The following is a 21604-nucleotide window of genomic DNA, read 5'->3' on the forward strand; positions in this document are numbered from 1 at the left end:
AGCTCCCAGCACCGGGCCCTGAGACAAGAACCAAGGCTTCCTCCACATGTCTAAGGCACGTAGGCATCTCCGCGTGACCTTGAACATGCGAAGCGGGTTTCCCCTCGAGGAGAACCCCCTGGTCTTGAGCCACCACTGTAGGGGTCTCATGTACAGCAGGCCAAGAGTAATCACGTTGGACGCGGCTGCCATCAGACCCAGCAGTCTTTGAAACTGCTTGACAGTGAGTGACTGGCCTTCTTTCACTCTCTTGACTGTAGTGAGGATCGACTCGATCTGAGCAGGAGACAAACGTGCCTGCATCATGGTCGAATCCCACACCATGCCCAGATAGGTGGTTCTCTGTAATGGAGAAAGCACACTCTTCCTTGCATTTAGTCTTAACCCCAACTCTCTCATGTGAGCGAGAACAACATCTCGATGTCGAACTGCTATCTGCTCTGAACGAGCTAAAATCAACCAATTGTCGATGTAGTTGAGTATGCGGATGCCCTGGAGTCGCAACGGAGCCAGAGCAGCATCCACACACTTCGTGAAAGTACGAGGTGAGAGTGCAAGGCCGAAAGGAAGAACACGATATTGTTACGCTTTGCCCCCAAAAACGAACCTCAGGAACTTCCTGTGATAAGGATGGATGGAGATATTGAAATACGCGTCTTTCAGATTGATCTTGACAAACCAGTCCTCGGACCTGATCTGAGACACGACTTGTTTGAGTGTGAGCATTCTGAACTTCAGTTCAATAGGCGCAGATCTAAAATGGGACGCAACCCCCCATCCTTCTTTGGAACAATGAAGTAACGGCTGTAGAACCCGGAGTCTATCTCGTGCGGAGGGACCACCTCGATGGCCTCCTTCCTTAAGAGAGTAACTACTTCTTGTTCTAATACCAGAGCCTGCTCGGGACCCACTAACGTGGGGGTGACCCCATTGAAGGCGGACGAGAACTGAACTGGATTCCTGGATACTGGAACTAGATAGTCTTTCTACAGTATGCAGGACCCATTGAGATACATTTGGCAGTAGCTTCCACGCTGCTAAATAATCTACTAAGGGAATCAGTCTCTCGAGACTGATTTCTGGTGTGCCCAGACGACCGAACTAGCTGCTCTGGGGACCTCCGCAGAGGCCGCGAGCCTCTCAGTGCCGCTACGTTGCCGGGCGGTAACTGACAGATATGGTGGAGGTCGGGGAAAAACGGCAGGCTCCGGCATGGAGGTGGCGCACAGGAAGCGTTCATCAAGCTTGCTTCGTTGCGGCTCGGCCTGCTTCTCGGCGGGCCAATCGATTTTTAGCTTGGCCACAAGGCGTTCCCCTAGTGTTTTCGACGCAGCTCGAGTTCCTGAAGAGGAAATATTTGGTACACAAAATGAGATGGCAGAGAAATTATTTTATTCACAACATAATCTCTCTTAAAATACCTTATAGGGTTATGATAATCAAAACAGTCCTGAGCTAGATCAAGCTTTGATCTCTGCAAACCAAACTATAACTTTAACGAAATGTTTTTTCCCCACTAATAAAAAGATTTGATCATAAGCTAGCTCCACACTGGAGAGCTGCTTTATAACAGAAAATCAAGTTGTAAAAACTGAAAACGACACTGACTCTGGTTTTTCATGTTTAATACTGTAAAGCTGCTTGATTTAAGGCTATCTGTTGCATAAAGTATTATATAAATAAACATGACGTGACTGGACTTTACTGGAGTACTGAACTGCATTGCTCGTGCAAACATCCACATCGCTGTAATCAGATGCGTTTTAAACTGCTGCTTTCTCACCGCTGTCAGTCTTTGATGTGTTAATTTTGTTATTGAGAGGAAAGCGCGCAGTATATATTTACATATTCATCCAAACGTCACTCAGCAGCCTCAGGTTCGGCTGCGTTTGCTCTGAACTTAAGCTTTGTGTCTTCTTCTCTTGAATTGCATCAGGAGAGCTGAATTACAGTCTTGCGCTACAGCGCTACACTGGCCAAACCGCGTTATTGCAGGCTCTTACATTAGGTCTTATGAGATCAAACGACTACTCAACAACAAAAATATTTGTCAACAATTTTTTATTGAAGACGTTGTCGATAATGTTGACTAATCATTTCAGCCATACTACCGAACTCCTTTCTTCTGCAATTAAGCACAATTTTTTTGGGAGTTATTCCATATCATTTAATTTGTATGTGTGTACAACTGTTCAAAAACTGTTCTAGCTAATCATGTGCTGATTAGCATCTTTGAGATTCAAAAGTAAGGTTCAAAAGTATCTAAAATTGTCACTACCGAAACATTAGGTAGAGTTTCGGTAGTGACATCTTATTTTTTTTGTGTGTGGGGGGGGGGGGGTTATCCCATAAAATTGTCACTACCGAAGCAGTCACGACTGAAACATGTAATCATTATTTCGGTAGTGACAAAATGGAACACATAATCCTCATGTATGGTGGAAATATACAAAATCTTAGAACAGTTATGCAAGTTTTTAGTATTTTAATATGTTTAGTAGTGTTTTAGTATGCAAGTTAAAATTCAGTAATGTGATGTGGTTGCTACCAAAGCTTTACTGTCACTACCGAAAATGTGCAGTCACTACCGAAACATGAGATGTTTTGTCAAAAGTAAAGTATACTGAATTATCAAGATGTTATGATGGTTCAATGTAAATTCAAACTAATGAATCCTTAACTTTGAAATCAGTATGACCAACTTTTTTGCCTTTTACAAAGAAAAATTTGATTCAAAATACAACAAATCTCATACATTACAATTGAAATATTGTTAAAAATGTAACTGTTATTGATTTACCTCTGAAAAAATTTAATAAAATAGCAAAAAAAAAATATTTACAATGTAGATATAAGCAATATTAATAGGTTAATATAATATAACCCTTCTAATTCATTACAATTGAAATATTGTTAAAAATGTAACTGTTATTGATTTACCTCTGAAAAAATTTAATAAAATAGCAAAAAAAAATATTTACAATGTAGATATAAGCAATATTAATAGGTTAATATAATATAACCCTTCTAATTAAATTTTTATTACTGTGTTTCGGTAGTGACAAATTTGGGGAGAGGACAAATATTCCAAAACTTTCTGAAAATACAATGAGAATAAACTGCGCAATTACTAGAAATGTGTACCTTGGATTTTATACAATTCGCATACATACAATTTTTTTTTTTTAAAAGACAGATTTTTTTCCAAGATGTTTCCAACTCTGACTTTGGACCAATTCTGTAGAATGGCCCATATATTAGTATATACTTCAGCTTGTGGAAAAGCTACTTGTGATGAACTGATACTTTATATTGCTGTCTCTTTTATCACCTGCATTATTATGGTCATTGTCAGTTTATGTTAAAGATACAAAACAGATTTTAATAGCAGTGTGCATTGTTGAATTTACTAGTTCACACTCAAATTTTATACTGTACAGTTTGTTCTGTAAATGTTTTTACAGTTTTTCTGTATTTTTTACATTTTTAGATTTTTTTTTACAGTGTACATTCTCAGCACATAGAGACGCTTTCACCTAGATACCATAATATAGAGACTGTGTCTGTTCCCCCGAACTAGCAAATACCAAAATCATCCAAACAAGTTTAAGGGTAACAATTTAATTGATTTTGAAAAAATTTAAAACAGATATAATACAGATAAACAAATGATAAAGCGTGGTTAAATTAATATTAGAATAAAAACTACAGATTTTTTTTTACAGTGTACATTCTCAGCACATAGAGACGCTTTCACCTAGATACCATAATATAGAGACTGCGTCTGTTCCCCCGAACTAGCAAATACCAAAATCATCCAAACAAGTTTAAGGGTAACAATTTAATTGATTTTGAAAAAATTTAAAACAGATATAATACAGATAAACAAATGATAAAGCGTGGTTAAATTAATATTAGATCCCTTTGTACAAAAGGGCTTTTTGTAAATGATATGATCACAGATCATGAACTACATTAAATAATCTCTCATTAAAAAACACAGAACTTGATCCTGGATAATTAGTTAATTACAGACCGATCTCAAATCTCACTTTTCTGTCAAAGATACTAGAAAAGGTAGTCTCCTCACAACTGTTCTTTCTCAGAGAAAAATGGTATCTGTGAGGATTTCCAGTCAGGCTTTAGATTGTATCATAGCACAGAGACCGGTCTCATCAGAGTTACAAATAACCTGCTCTTATCATCTGATCGTGGTTGTATCTCTCTATTAGTGCTACTGGATCTTAGTGCTGCGTTCGACACTATCATCCACAATATTCTTTTTAATAGACTAGAAAATTATGTTGGCATTAGTGGAATTGCATTGACATGGTTCAAATCATACTTATATAACGTCATCAGTTTGTAGCAGTGAATGAAGAAGTATAATATCGTTCACAAGGGCAGTATGGAGTACCACAAGGCTCTGTACTAGGACCGTTGCTTTTCACACTTTACATGCTACCCTTGGGAGATATCATCAGGAAACATGGTGTTAGCTTTCACTGTTATGCTGATGATACTCAGCTCTATATTTCTTCATGGCCCGACGAAACATACCAATTCGCAAAACTAACAGAATGCATAGCTGATATAAAAAAACTTGATAACTAGTAATTTCTTACTGCTAAATTCTGAAAAAAACAGAGGTGTTAATTATCAGACCAAAAATTATGTAATAATCTAGAACACTGTCTAACACTTGATGGCTGTGCTGTCAATTCTTTGTCATCAGTTAGGAACCTAGGTGTGCTATTTGATATCAACCTTTCCTTTGCAAGTCATGTTTCTAGCGTTTGTATAACCACCTTTTTCCATCTTAAAAATATATAAAAATTATGACCTATGGTTTAGCTCCTCAGTACTCGAGCGGGCTCTTATCAAATTGTCCTTCATGTCTCAAATCTCTGGCCATTTGATAATACCTAGAATATCAAAATCAACTGCGGACGGCAGATCCTTTTCCTATTTAGCGCCCAAACTCTGGAACAATCTACCTAGCATTGTTTGGGAGGCAGACACACTCTGTCAGTTTAAATCTAGATTAAAGACCCATCTCTTTAACCTGGCACATGATCAATTTTCTATAATTCAAATCCATTAAAGGATTGTTAGGCTGCATTAATTTGGTCAACCGGAACCAGGAACACTTCCCATAACACCCGATGTACTTGTTACATCGTAAGATCGTAAGAAGAATGCCATCTATGCTAATATTAGTCTGTTTTATCTTTATTCCGAGGTCACCATAGCCCCCCGAGATCCAGTCTGTATCTTGATCAGATAGTCACTGCAGACAGTCACTTGGATCCAGTCTGTATCCAGTCCAGAAGCTGGATCAGCACCTAGAGACGACCTCTACAGCCCTGAATGTCAGTGGAGACCGTGTCAAATAGACAAACCCTAGAGACAGATCCCCTGTGAAGACCTCTTCGGCCATCGGCACAAGACCACGAGAACCAGATGAGTCCTTGGCTCAATCTGACATGCGTTGCAGCCTGGAATTAAACCACACCATGCTGGTTTCGTCTGGCCAGAGGAGAACTGGCCTCCCGACTGAGCCTAGTTTCACCCAAGGTTTTTTTCTCCATTTCTGTCAAGTTTTGGCAATTTCTGGCAACATTGTTGACTTGACTGCACAGACACTATTGGAAGAGAACTGAACTGAGCTGGACGATGATATCACTGGATCAACAATGAACTGACTTTAAGTGATGAACTGACTGTTTTCTATTGTCCTCTTACATTATCAGTGCACATTGTTTTCCTGTTTAACACTGCAAAGCTGCTTTGACACAATCTGTATTGTATAAAGCTCTATATAAATAAATGTGACTTGACTTGACATGACACTGATTTAGAGAGACAACTGGAATTTTTGGTAATTATTAGACAATAAATTTATTTATTTACAATATTTATAAAATACATCAACAATTATATGTAGTATGTATATGTAGTTATATCAGTGTTGATTTTAAAAGACAAAATCTGCTAATATTTGAGGATTAATGTGGTCAACTATCGTTACCTGCCTTGTTAACATATTTTAGTCTAAAGTGTTTGCTGTTGGTTTAACTACTGTACAAAAGTCTTAGGCTGTTTTTTTTTTTGTAGTGTTTTAGTAGGAAATATCAGTTTACATTAGAAAACATTCCTTTTGCCATTAATTGTAATAATCCAGTGAGATTATTTTGTATGCACAAGGAGTCTGACAACAGCCAGTGCTCTACACAGAGATCTGATCTCACCATCATCCAGCCCATCTGGGATTACATGAAGAATCAGGAAAAACTGAGACACATTAAATCCAGAAGAACTGTGGCAAAGTCTCCAAGATATATATATATATATATATATATATATATATATATGTGTGTGTGTGTGTGTGTTCTTACAACTTGTATCATATATTTTCGTATGTTGACTTTTGTTATGCACTTATGCACAGTCTAAAGTGTTTGCTGTTGGTTTAACTACTGTACAAAAGTCTTAGGCTGTTTTTTTTTTTGTAGTGTTTTAGTAGGAAATATCAGTTTACATTAGAAAACATTCCTTTTGCCATTAATTGTAATAATCCAGTGAGATTATTTTGTATACACAAGGAGTCTGACAACAGCCAGTGCTCTACACAGAGATCTGATCTCACCATCATCCAGCCCATCTGGGATTACATGAAGAATCAGGAAAAACTGAGACACATTAAATCCAGAAGAACTGTGGCAAAGTCTCCAAGATATATATATATATATATATATATATATATATATATGTGTGTGTATTCAGACCCCCTTAAATTTTTCACTCTTTGTTATATAGATCATGAACTACATTAAATAATCTCTCATTAAAAAACACAGAACTTGATCCTGGATAATTAGTTAATTACAGACCGATCTCAAATCTCACTTTTCTGTCAAAGATACTAGAAAAGGTAGTCTCCTCACAACTGTTCTTTCTCAGAGAAAAATGGTATCTGTGAGGATTTCCAGTCAGGCTTTAGATTGTATCATAGCACAGAGACCGGTCTCATCAGAGTTACAAATAACCTGCTCTTATCATCTGATCGTGGTTGTATCTCTCTATTAGTGCTACTGGATCTTAGTGCTGCGTTCGACACTATCATCCACAATATTCTTTTTAATAGACTAGAAAATTATGTTGGCATTAGTGGAATTGCATTGACATGGTTCAAATCATACTTATATAACGTCATCAGTTTGTAGCAGTGAATGAAGAAGTATAATATCGTTCACAAGGGCAGTATGGAGTACCACAAGGCTCTGTACTAGGACCGTTGCTTTTCACACTTTACATGCTACCCTTGGGAGATATCATCAGGAAACATGGTGTTAGCTTTCACTGTTATGCTGATGATACTCAGCTCTATATTTCTTCATGGCCCGACGAAACATACCAATTCGCAAAACTAACAGAATGCATAGCTGATATAAAAAAACTTGATAACTAGTAATTTCTTACTGCTAAATTCTGAAAAAAACAGAGGTGTTAATTATCAGACCAAAAATTATGTAATAATCTAGAACACTGTCTAACACTTGATGGCTGTGCTGTCAATTCTTTGTCATCAGTTAGGAACCTAGGTGTGCTATTTGATATCAACCTTTCCTTTGCAAGTCATGTTTCTAGCGTTTGTATAACCACCTTTTTCCATCTTAAAAATATATAAAAATTATGACCTATGGTTTAGCTCCTCAGTACTCGAGCGGGCTCTTATCAAATTGTCCTTCATGTCTCAAATCTCTGGCCATTTGATAATACCTAGAATATCAAAATCAACTGCGGACGGCAGATCCTTTTCCTATTTAGCGCCCAAACTCTGGAACAATCTACCTAGCATTGTTTGGGAGGCAGACACACTCTGTCAGTTTAAATCTAGATTAAAGACCCATCTCTTTAACCTGGCACATGATCAATTTTCTATAATTCAAATCCATTAAAGGATTGTTAGGCTGCATTAATTTGGTCAACCGGAACCAGGAACACTTCCCATAACACCCGATGTACTTGTTACATCGTAAGATCGTAAGAAGAATGCCATCTATGCTAATATTAGTCTGTTTTATCTTTATTCCGAGGTCACCATAGCCCCCCGAGATCCAGTCTGTATCTTGATCAGATAGTCACTGCAGACAGTCACTTGGATCCAGTCTGTATCCAGTCCAGAAGCTGGATCAGCACCTAGAGACGACCTCTACAGCCCTGAATGTCAGTGGAGACCGTGTCAAATAGACAAACCCTAGAGACAGATCCCCTGTGAAGACCTCTTCGGCCATCGGCACAAGACCACGAGAACCAGATGAGTCCTTGGCTCAATCTGACATGCGTTGCAGCCTGGAATTAAACCACACCATGCTGGTTTCGTCTGGCCAGAGGAGAACTGGCCTCCCGACTGAGCCTAGTTTCACCCAAGGTTTTTTTCTCCATTTCTGTCAAGTTTTGGCAATTTCTGGCAACATTGTTGACTTGACTGCACAGACACTATTGGAAGAGAACTGAACTGAGCTGGACGATGATATCACTGGATCAACAATGAACTGACTTTAAGTGATGAACTGACTGTTTTCTATTGTCCTCTTACATTATCAGTGCACATTGTTTTCCTGTTTAACACTGCAAAGCTGCTTTGACACAATCTGTATTGTATAAAGCTCTATATAAATAAATGTGACTTGACTTGACATGACACTGATTTAGAGAGACAACTGGAATTTTTGGTAATTATTAGACAATAAATTTATTTATTTACAATATTTATAAAATACATCAACAATTATATGTAGTATGTATATGTAGTTATATCAGTGTTGATTTTAAAAGACAAAATCTGCTAATATTTGAGGATTAATGTGGTCAACTATCGTTACCTGCCTTGTTAACATATTTTAGTCTAAAGTGTTTGCTGTTGGTTTAACTACTGTACAAAAGTCTTAGGCTGTTTTTTTTTGTAGTGTTTTAGTAGGAAATATCAGTTTACATTAGAAAACATTCCTTTTGCCATTAATTGTAATAATCCAGTGAGATTATTTTGCATACACAAGGAGTCTGACAACAGCCAGTGCTCTACACAGAGATCTGATCTCACCATCATCCAGCCCATCTGTGATTACATGAAGAATCAGGAAAAACTGAGACACATTAAATCCAGAAGAACTGTGCCAACATCTCCAAGACGCCTGAAGAGACCTGCTGACACACTACAGCAAAAGATAGAAATAACTGACTTAAAACCATTTTTTGTTGTTGGTGAAAACAAGTGGTCTAAGACTTTTGCACAGTAGTATATATATAGTATGTTGACTTTTGTTATGCACTTATGCACTTTACAGCAATTGATTTATACATTTATAATAAACTGAAAAGCATGTTGTCATTTTATAGTCTCCACTATTGTTTGCTGTGCTGCATAAGAATGCTCCAGTCACTCACAGAAAGGAGTATGAATGTATGGTCTCCCTACTGATGCAGAGAGGAGAAAAAAAATATGCATACAATTTTATTCAATTCACATTTATTTGTATAGCACTTTTCATTATGCACATTGTTTCAAAGCAGCTTTACAGAAAATGAATGTTTCTAGATTACAAATAAGGGTTCTGTTATCAGATGTAACTGTGTCAAAGTAATGTTCATATGGCAGAAATGTTCTAAAATTAGGCTTTATAAATCATGCAGTTAGTTAACATAATGTATTCAGTAGAAACAATGAACACATTAAAGCAATGATTACATGATGTGATCATGATGATTACAATGCAAGGAACATTTGGCAGTTTTCTATGATTATTTAGAGTTGGCATCATCTGAAGTCCTCTCAAGGGTTGGCGTCATCTCTTCACAGGTGTTGGGTCATCTGAAGTCTTCGTAAGAGGCTAGATATAGTCAGCAGGAGCTAAATATAGCTATAGATTACACCAACAAAATGTGATGAAATCATACTTGGGAATTGGCACTTTTTCACAAAGACACAAAGAACATTGAAAGACTTGCAAAACCCAGGGAGCTGAGACTCATTGTGAGAGTGATGTCTTATTACATGGGGTCTTTAGGTGGTTTTTGTTCTGAAAGCCAGATAGAGAAGGAGAAAAACACAGGAGAAATTGATAAGTGATGCACCATCACATATCAGTTCTGTGGCATCACTGCTCTTCCACAGCACAGTGCTTCTACAGCAGCTAAGAAGTTTAAGTATAAAATACAGTAATAAATTACAGGTTTGCTGTGATTATACTTCTATAATACAGAAGTGGTATATAATACATTTGTTTGTAATTTAGCCTAGTATGATTCTGAAATGAAAACTGCTTGCCTATTTTAAACTTTTTTCATTCTCACTTAGGTTCTTCAGCATCCTCTGCAATAAATCCAATTCTAATATTTAACTCCCCACCAGCAAATATCACATTTAAAAGCCTTAATTACACAACGATGAATGGAACTTCATGAAGAGAATTAATAATGTCCCCTAAATCTGATAATTTAGTCAGGAATAATCTAATACTAATCCGTTTTAATGCACAAGGTAATTTGATTAGCTGTGCTGATAATATACAAATTTATTCTTTAAATGTCTTACCTTTTAAAAGTTCATCACAGCGGTCTCTTCTGCTGCATCTACGGCACTGATAGTATTTGACGCTAATTTCCGGGAACTATTGAGAGGCTCCACGATCCGCCATTGCTGTAAAAAACTGGTCCATTGGAGTGAATGGAGATGACGCAACTCTCTCTCTTAATGGCTCTGGTATATATGACCTGTTTTACAATGGCTTTAAATCAAGTGTATCTCATCCCATAAAAGTTTAGGAGTGGGAACAATCTGTTTTATAATTGTCATTTCAGCATATTAATGTGCAATACAAATTAACAGACATGAACAGAACAGAAATGAGCCTAGATATTAAACTCAGAGTGAGAGAGAGAGAGAGAGAGAGAGAGAGAGACGCCACCTTAGGAAGAGAAGGAAAAGACAGGGCAGAAAAATGGGCTCATAACATGGGAGATGCTCTGGATATGAGTGTGTGCATGAAGGGCACTATTCTGGGCACACCGCCTGGACAGCAGCAGATGGAGCAGAGCTCCAGAGACCTCCCCCTGCTGTGGTGATGCCAGTCTCAGCCCTGGCACTGCGGTGGGTCTTTTACTCACAGTCCAGCAGCACCAAGTAGGAGGAGCTTCCCATCACCAATGAGAAGCTCAACTTCAAAAAACTAAAATGCAACAAATGCACAATCAAAATAATAATAATAATAATAATAAAATTTCCTAGCAAAATTACAAATCAATGAAAAATATAAAATAATTGGCCTCTTCACATTTAAAGTTGTTAACCCTGAGTCATATTTAATCCATGTTTAATATTTATTTGCTTATTTATGAGGTATAGCACTGATTGCATTAATGTTTTTGTGACTGCACAAAGTGTGTAAATATATCATGAAGTATTGTTTTGTTTTTGATTCAACCTTCTTATAATTAATTTGCCATAAAAAGTGTCTATTAAAACAAAATTAATTTACCTACAAAATCACAGTTTGCTTATTTTGTAAGTCCAGATACATGAAACAAAGAAAAATAAGATTCAGAACAGAATTTTGTAGTACACAGACTTCACAAACCTAAAACAAATATTTACATTTACATTTAGTAGACGCTTTTATACAAAGCGACGTACAAACGAGGACAATATTATATTTGATATAATATAATTAAATTTATATAATTTTTAATATAATTTTATATAAATTATAATATAATTTATAATATAAATGATATTTGCATCACAATGCTGTTTGTTTTGCACAAGCCACTAAACATGGGACACACATTCAGTGTTTCTGGACCCCAGGAATGCTCCAATCACTCTTTCTCTACTTATTTCTCTGTTAGCATGCAGTTCAATTTCACCCAGATCAGAGAGAGATTAACACCCTAAACATGCACACTCCAGCTTGGCACATGCAAAGCCAGGGAAAGCATGACGGTCATTTTCCAGCTTGTTAAAACTATAAGCCAGCCAATCAAATCCATTTCAATCCAATAAATGCAGTCGTGAGCCGGCGCTCTCTGCTGATCTGAGAGATTTGAGCTGTAGACTTACATGAGAAAACTCTTCTTCTCTCTTAATCTGCATGAGTGCAGTTCTCCTCTCTTTTGTAAGTATTATCAGGTGATGAAGCGGGCTTCAGCGGATGGGATTTGCCTGGATAACCTAGCCATGTTTAAACAATTGCTATTGATGAGACACTAAGAAGCTCAATTGGATTAATTAAGCATGCTGGGAAGGCAGTGACAGAGCTTTACTCAACATCCTGAATGTAATTAAAATCTCCTTGATGATGTACTCCTGGTCTCCTTGTTCCTTGCTCCGCACTCCCTCACAGTAGCGAACGTGACAGTCATTGTATGGTGTAGTATTAAGATTTGTTTTTCACTGGAATTACTGAATTACTCTTGCTAATATTGTTAATTGTTATTATTTTGTATGTTAACTAATGCATTATTTATGATGAACCACAGCTATGACCGCTTCAAAGAGATACTATTTGTATCACTACACAGCACTCTAGCTGATTGTAATTCTGTTGCATGGCAAATGTGGAGTGTGCAAAGACAGAAACAACGGGTGTGGTGTTCAGACTCGGAAAATGAACAGAAAAAAATTTAAAAGAGGGAATAAAGTGTCCAAAAGAGGATACAATGTCTAAAAATGGCAAATTTTGTGTTCTTGCTGTGACTGGGCATCGGCATCTTCCGCTGGCGGCTTAGCTTCCTGCAAATTGTTTGGGAAAATGGCTTGGTGGAATCCTTGGCTGTTACCTCCCTGGACCAGCAACAAATAAGTATCCATGTACAAGAAAAGAGAACGCTCTCTCTTGAGGGAAGGCACACTTATCATATTAAGGGGAAGTCGTGGCCTAATGGTTAGAGAGTCGGACTCATAACCCAAAGGTTGTGGGTTCGAGTCTCGTACCGGCAGGGATTGTAGGTGGGGGGAGTGAATGCACAGCGCTCTCTCCCACCTTCAATACCACGACTGAGGTGCCCTTAAGCAAGGCACCGAAGCCCCCACCGCACTGCTCCGGGTGTGTGTTCACTGCTGTGTGTGTGCACTTTGGATGGGATAAATGCAGAGCACTAATTCCTCATGTGAAATGCAAAGGAAACAATAATTGATTTAAGAGAGTTTGGTACTAGCTATTTATATTTGTTCACCAAGCTTGCAATGCATTCTAGTATTTACTGCATGTATGTGATGCTAACTCATACTGTTGCCTACTACGATGCCTGTCTAGGCTGGCTGCTCACTAGATTTTGGAACAGAGATAAGATTTTTTTTAGCAATACAAAATCAGTTCAAATTTAAAATACATGAAAGTCGGGTGCAGCTTCTTTAGATGTAAAGGGTTACAGCATAGCAGCAGGACAGAAGTAAGTCAGAAGAGCAGTGTGTAGATTGTAGGTCCTCTGGGATCAGTGTGCCTGCTTGTTACAGATTAATCAGCAAATTAATGGTGACGGCTGCCCATCCCGCCTTTAACAGAGACTTTAATGCAGATGATGAGGCAAATAGACAGATAAGGAGAGGAGAGAGGCTCGCTGTCTTCTGCTGGCGGGGTTGTCATGACTACAGACATAGAGAGATGGCTGTGATGTACTGGTGATTGTGTATTTTGATCACAGTACAGTCTCATTTACAGGCTGAAAAATAGAAAGCTTTAATGCAGCAATATTTGACCTTTTAAAACCAAGCCAATAGGACATGGATCACAGCTTCAGTCTGTTTTATGAAACAATACACTGAGGCAAACACACACACATGCACACAAAATGGAAGTTAGGCAGGGGGCCATCTGACGTCATCTGTTTGGCTTCTCTCAAATACTGCAATTTACTCTGTCCAATTACCAATGCAGTGTCCCCTCTGTTCCTAGAACAGTCAGGCCCATTGATCTAGACCCATTGAAAACAAATGATCTGCTACTGGAACAGGAGGTGATCTGCCCACAGAGAGACACGTGCTGGCCTCTCTCTCCCTCTAGCGAATGGAAATCTATACCTCTGGATGTGGGAGGCCTGCTTTTGATCGGCCTTGGCCCTGGTGATTAATACTCGTTTGTAAAGGCTTAATTGGTTTCAAACACTAGGCTGCTGCCCTGACAAATCACACTTCCCAATGGAAGCAGTGGATGGGCAAAGAGAGAGAAAGAAATATGGAAAAGTAGATTCAGTCATGTAGGAAACACTGTTATGATATTTTTGTATGGTTTCCCATTTATATCAGCATGTGAATGTAGTGCTGTCTACCATAAAATGAAAGAGGACAGTGAGTGGACAAGCTACCAAAAATAAACCATAAAACAATTATAATACTCCATGACTGATGAACTATATTCCAAATCTTGAAGCCTTTTCATACAATGGCTTTATGTAAGGAACAGACTCATGTTTGACATCTTCCAAAAGTTTGAATGCTAAAAGTGATATTTAAAAGTTACAGTGGAGTTAAAGTATATGAGTAATTGATAATTCTCAATTTTGGAATATTCCTTTAATTCACTAAACATTTTGCATTGTTCACACAACAGGAAAACTGTAACTAGACTGTTGGTGAGACTTAAGTAGCACATCATTACACACTCGAGCTGTGCTATGCTGATCACATTGTAATTACAGGGCTAATTAACAGGTCAGAGGGCTGAATGGCTCTCCCTGCAGTTATTTTAGTTGAGGAGATTGGAGAGGAAAGCAGAATACATTTATTTTCACAGTTCAAAGAAGAGATGAGCACAGACCTTTGAATGAGAAGATAAACAGAAAGGTACTTCTTTGACCACATTGTACTGTACTGTGTAAGTAGAGTATAATGACTGATAGTGGAGCTATACCACTTAACAAGGGCAAAATGCAGCAACTATTTCATAAACTGAAAATGGCTTGAAAGTTTTTTGAATGAATGTTGATTGATTTGATAAGATGAGTTTAACCCATCTGTCACACTCAGTTCAGTTTATTAAGATTTCTGTTAATAAGCTGAGGATCTGAACCAAGTTTGTAAATAAGGGAGACATGCATTGTTTCTACAGTCACACTCTCTGTGTTTGCAATTGACCCACATTTACTTAATAGGTGTGAGTCTTAAAATGTCCTGTTGACACAGCAGCTTTACAGTGTATCAAACTCTTTATGAACAAGCAACCAGCATCAACCAGCATGGTTAAAAGGCCACTAAAAACCATAGTCTATAGCATTAGTTGCTAGTGCACCTGTTAAGGGCAGGTGAGTGAGATTTACCTGCGGTTCTGATTTAGGGATATGAGTTTGGTTAAAGAATGTAGTTGTCATTTTCATAAATAACTGAACTGTGCATAAACATAGGCATATTAAGTGCTCAAATAGAGGACTGACAACCATATTCAGGTGCAGTGTGAACATGGTCAAAGTGCAGTGCTGCAGGTCTCCAGAACCAGTACTTTTACGATGCATTAAAAGCATACATTTTGCTGTGTTGGTCTGTACGGTAGTTTTTTTGTGGGTATTCTCAGCCTGTTGTGGCTACATTTGAAAGACTAGATAGCTGCTTAAAACTACAGTTAGGATGCTTAGAAGCATTCAAGGAATCATAGGACAGAAAGGCTTGTTTTAAGTGAGTGTAAAATAGGCAGAGATTGCAGGGCATTAGTGTTTGAGGCATAGGGTGAGCACTCAAGAGCAGTGCTGAGAGCAGCGGGTGGGCGATAGTTTTGGGGAGGGGGGGGCGGTGTCAGCTAATTAGCAGGGCAGTAATCTCAGGGGCAGCAACTGCACTGTATCATATGGTACGTCTGATGGCAGAGACACTGTGAAGGCCACACACTCACACTCTGGAGAGATGTGTAATTACAGAACAGACACAGAAAGCAGTTGTTATTAAACTACAGGCTTTCTGTCATTCAAAGACAAGAATGGCACTGCTTTAGACAAGAAGGACCAGGAAGAAACCCACGGTTTTGAGTGTGGTAATAAATAATCATAAAAAAATAAAATAAATTTTTTTTTCGAATTGTCCAGAAATGTCTAGCAGTTATGTCAAAAAATGAGCCAAGAAGTTGAGTGTGTTGCATAGTGAGATAGTATTCCACACAATGGGCTCTGTATAGACATGCCACATGTCATATGCCATCCGGTTATTCCATGCATACAGATAATGTACATAATTTGAATTACAGTACACATTTTTACCTTTTAGAAATAGTATGTTAGTCATTTCAGGGATGCGTTTGGAATGGACTACTCTGAGCCATGTTGTTTTTAATTTATGTAAAATCTGGCTTTCCTGTCAGGACTGTTGCTTTTACAACAGTCAAATCACACAAATAAGCAGGCTGACTCAAGGAAACCCTTGTTGTCATGGCGCCAGAAAGCATCCCAAGGGGCCCTCTGCCCTTGCCATGTAAAGGGTTGCCACAGTGATCTCCAGGGAGGCGGGTGTTGATGGATGTGTGGTGTTAAATGGAGGGGGCGAGTGAATGCTGAGAAGGTCGAGAGGACAAAAGCAGCATGAGAATGTACACAGAGAGACAGAGGCTACAGCGCTGTGACCCCATCACCTCCCCCAAGATCCGTCAGATCCTAAATCTACCTCCATCTGACAGCACAGACTGAGAGAGGGGCCTCACAGACTACACACACACACACACACTCCATCTCATGACTTCTCTCACACGGATCCATTTTCTGCTGCAGTTTCAGCCTCCAAATAGAAAAACAGACAGAGAGTGTTCTCAGATAGTTTGATCCTGGGTGAAATGTTTCTTGAATATCATATTCTGATGAGAGGGCAGACATCATGGAGCTCCACCATCCAGGTAACGGAAGATCAGTGAAAGCAAGGGCACAAGACCTTACCTTCAACGATTCCACTGAACGAGTATTTTAGGATCATCAGGGGGAAAGAAATCCTATCACTGGAAACGTTTCAACTTGTTTATATGACAGTAACAGCGCAAAAGTGACAGGATGCCAGCCCACCTTGAAAAGCTCTCTGTCTGTCAATCATTTGATGTCTTTGGGTTGGTTGACATGTCTATGGTGGGCAGGGATTTGGAAAGTGAGCACAATTAGTGGTTGAAGCTAGTACAATGGTTGCAACCATTAATAAAGGAAGAAGGAGAATATGTCTGTGTTCATCATCCATTACTTAACTTGTACAGCTGCTGTCCATTTGCTAGTTAGTCCATGGTACAATAGCACAATGATGCATGAGATGGTAACACTATGGTACTTTGTTATACTGTATATACCATGGTACTAAATAATTATCATATTTATATACTATAGTATTCAAATGGTTTTCCAAGATATTTCAACGACTACCATGGCACTACACTGCTGCAAGTCCAAAAAAATCATTATCATACTTTGTTGTTACCTTAGATCAGGTTTTAAATGTCCTTATTTAAGCTCAAAAACGTAAATCTGTCAATAAAAATATATTCAATATGAGTCTCATTTTACAGTCACTAGAATTTCTAAAAGAGCTTCTAGAAATGGCTGCTTATTCTTTACATGAATATGTCGCAGCATAGCCCCTCTGCGACAAAACACGTTCAAGAACTCATACGGTCTAGGTATACATGCAATCCCATGAGAACTCTGTTGGGTTCATGTACAGTGTGCTAAATACTGGCAGCTCACTGCTAGCAGAGCCCACTCATTTGAGTTATCTGGATCCAGCGTTGCTTTCTGCATTTAGGGGGTTTGGACAATGAGGAATGAGAACACAGTGGCAGAGCTGCTATAATTGGATTTCAGCAGAACAAAAGCACAAGCTCTTTTATTGTAGAGTCGGAGTGGTGAGATGTCTGATCTGCGACTGTGTTCGCAGGTTTCTGCTTGCTCACAGACACTTCCTTTATCCCACAACAGCACAGGCTCAAAGCACAGAGTGTGTCTGTAGCTGTAACAAATCTCAACAGCATGCTGAGAAACACAACACAAGCTGTCTCTCATCAATGCCCACACACACACACAAGTTTGCGAACTTAATGTCAACATGAAATCAAAACGGACCCTATTTACCTTCTTAATATGTGATTCTGTTGTTATTGTGAGAAATAAGACTATAACCGTATTAATCTGAAATGACTTTCCTTTTCGGCTGCCAAGCTCTCATATTTTTAAACTCTTCCCCTTCAACAACCTGTCATATAGAGGCCACCATCCAATCAATTCCTAATGGAGTCTCAATTTCCAAAGTCCTGCCCAGTGTTATTATCATAAAAAAAGAAAGTATATATATAGCGCCAAATTTAACTAAAATATAACATGAAGTTTTTAGTTTTTGATCTCAAAATGTCATAAAAGTTTCATGAAACATGAAAATGGCACTAGAAGCTGATAATGCTACAGATGGACTAGAGAAAGAGATAATTCTACCTGTGAAAAAAAGGACAGAGTTCTGAGCTCTACTGCAACAACATTAGAAACAACACAAAATGCTAACAACATAAACTGAAATAGAAATAAATCTAAATAAATTTTTTATATAATTTTTTAATCAGCAAGTTTCCTATTTCTCATTGTTCTGTGCAGTGTTTCAGTGCAGTTTCATATTGACACTGAATGGGAACAGGGTTTTCTGTACTTATTGTAACACAGCAACCCAAAATGCTCTTCAGTTCACTTAATTGATTTCTTAAATCTAAAATCATGTCATAGCAGAGACAATTCACATGTAAAAGTTTCTAAAGATACTGTAGCAAAACAGGCTATTTGATTATAAGGGTCACATGGGCCTTTGATGCGACAAACTTTGACAAAACTTCATCCTGTAGTCATGTATGATGGATACCCCAGTCCTAGACCCTCTTTGTAATGCATGTTGCAAATTTATTGCATACATATGTCATTTTGGCTTTAAAAGACAGCACAAAAATAAAACAGGGGTCTCATGCTGCAGTCTTCAGGTCACTGTGTTTGGGTTGTGCAAGGTTAAGAGGTTTAGAAAACTTACTCTGCAGTCAGGAGGAGGTCAAAGGTCAACCTTAAGCCTATAAAAACTATGAGACTCAGCCAACGTAATTAGACAGAAACTGCCTTGAATATTTTGTCACCTCTGACCTCCAGAGGCACACACACCCATGTCAACCAGAAGAATGCCTCAATTACATGCTCTTGCTTTCATTTCTTTCATTTACTGTGAAGTTAAAACTATAATTATATTGTTTCCATATATGTAACCTATATGGTTGACAATTTTAATGACTATTCATAATTCCTTTAAAGACAAAGATGAAATGGCTTGACAAGTGTAGTTTTCTTTCCTGTGTTGACATATTTCCCACTGAAAGCTGTTGTGGTGCATAACAAAGGGCTTTTTAATAGCCAATAGTTTGTTAGATGTGAACTGTGAATTGCTATTGATATTAATTCAGTCGTAATTGCTTAATAAAATGACATTGTAATGAAAATAAGACCATAAAAATTTATATTATTATTGTGGTATTACAATATACATATATACAGTATATACATGTATATTATACTATTTCCTTAAAGTCATAGTTCACCCAAAAATGAAAATTCTGTCATCAGTTGCTCACCCTCAAGTTGTTTGGTTACCCACACTATTCAAAATATCTTCGTTTGTGTTAAGCAGAAGAAAGAAATTCATTCAGGCTTGGAATAACTTGAGGGTAAATGATGACAATTTTAATTTTTGGGTAAACTATGATAATAGTTAATATATAATAAGGCACTCAAAGCCATGCTGTATTGTGAATAACATCAACAAATCATAAGCTTTACAGTACATGGTTAGTAACTGACCGATTCTCATTCCCTGTCCTTTTTTCACATCCACTCCAACTGAGCACTGACCCAAATCTAATTTCTTGTGCTTACAGTGGGGAAAAAAAGTATTTAGTTAGCCACCAGTTGTGCAAGTTCTCCCACTTAAAAAGATGAGAGAGGCCTGTAATTTTCATCATAGGTATACCTCAACTATGAGAGACAAAATGAGAAAAAAAATCCAGAAAATCACATTGTAGGATTTTTAAAGAATTAATTGGTAAATTCCTCGGTAAAATAAGTATTTGGTCACCTACAAACAAGCAAGATTTCTGGCTCTCACAGACCTGTAACTTCTTCTTTAAGAGCCTCCTCTGTCCTCCACTCGTTACCTGTATTAATGGCATCTGTTTGAACTCATTATCAGTATAAAAGACACCTGTCCAAAACCTCAAACAGTCACACTCCAAACTCCACCAAGGCCAAGACCAAAGAGCTGTCAAAGGACACCAGAAACAAAATTGTAGACCTGCACCAGGCTGGCAAGACTGAATCTGCAATAGGTAAGCAGCTTGGTGTGAAGAAATCAACTGTGGGAGCAATTATTAGAAAATGGAAGACATACAAGACCACTGATAATCTCCCTCGATCTGGGGCTCCACGCAAGATCTCACCCCGTGGGGTCAAAATGATCACAAGAACTGTGAGCAAAAATCCCAGAACCACACGGGGGACCTAGTGAATGACCTGCAGAGAGCTGGGACCAAAGTAACAAAGGCTACCATCAGTAACACACTGCGCCGCCAGGGACTCAAATCCAGACGTGTCCCCCTGCTTAAGCCAGTACATGTCCAGGCCCGTCTGAAGTTTGCTAGAGAGCATTTGGATGATCCAGAAGAGGATTGGGAGAATGTCATATGGTCAGATGAAACCAAAATAGAACTTTTTAGTAAAAACTCAACTTGTCGTGTTTGGAGGAGAAAGAATGCTGAGTTGCATCCAAAGAACACCATACCTACTGTGAAGCATGGGGGTGGAAACATCATGCTTTGGGGCTGTTTCTCTGCAAAGGGACCAGGACGACTGATCCGTGTAAACAAAAGAATGAATGGGGCCATGTATCGTGAGATTGAGTGAAAACCTCCTTCCATCAGCAAGGGCACTGAAGATGAAACGTGGCTGGGTCTTTCAGCATGACAATGATCCCAAACACACCACCCGGGCAACGAAGGAGTGGCTTCGTAAGAAGCATTTCAAGGTCCTGGAGTGGCCTAGCCAGTCTCCAGATCTCAACCCCATAGAAAATCTTTGGAGGGAGTTGAAAATCCATGTTGCCCAGCGACAGCCCCAAAACATTACTGCTCTAGAGGAGATCTGCATGGAGGAATGGGCCAAAATACCAGCAACAGTGTGTGAAAACCTTGTGAAGACTTACAGAAAACATTTGACCTCTGTCATTGCCAACAAAAGGTATATAACAAAGTATTGAGATGAAATTTTGTTATTGACCAAATACTTATTTTCCACCATAATTTGCAAATAAATTCTTTAAAAATCCTACAATGTAATTTTCTGGATTTTTTTTTCATAGTTGAGGTATACCTATGATGAAAATTACAGGCCTCTCTCATCTTTTTAAGTGGGAGAACTTGCACAATTGGTGGCTGACTAAATACTTTTTTTTCCCACTGTAGCTATGAGAAGCGTTAAACATGGACACATGTGCAGTTGCTGTAATCTAATTTCTTGTGCTTACAGTGGGGAAAAAAAGTATTTAGTTAGCCACCAGTTGTGCAAGTTCTCCCACTTAAAA

General features: G+C 38.4%; 1 protein-coding gene across 1 annotated transcript in view; it reads right to left on the reverse strand.

Annotated features, from left to right (window-relative positions):
• Positions 1-21604, reverse strand: part of gse1b (Gse1 coiled-coil protein b) — a 264508-nt gene that overhangs the window by 109761 nt on the left and 133143 nt on the right. The window lies entirely within an intron of this gene.

The sequence above is a fragment of the Sinocyclocheilus grahami genome, unplaced genomic scaffold, assembly GCF_001515645.1.
Source record: "Sinocyclocheilus grahami isolate Dianchi unplaced genomic scaffold, SAMN03320097.WGS_v1.1 scaffold1184.1, whole genome shotgun sequence".
Lineage (NCBI taxonomy): Eukaryota > Metazoa > Chordata > Actinopteri > Cypriniformes > Cyprinidae > Sinocyclocheilus > Sinocyclocheilus grahami.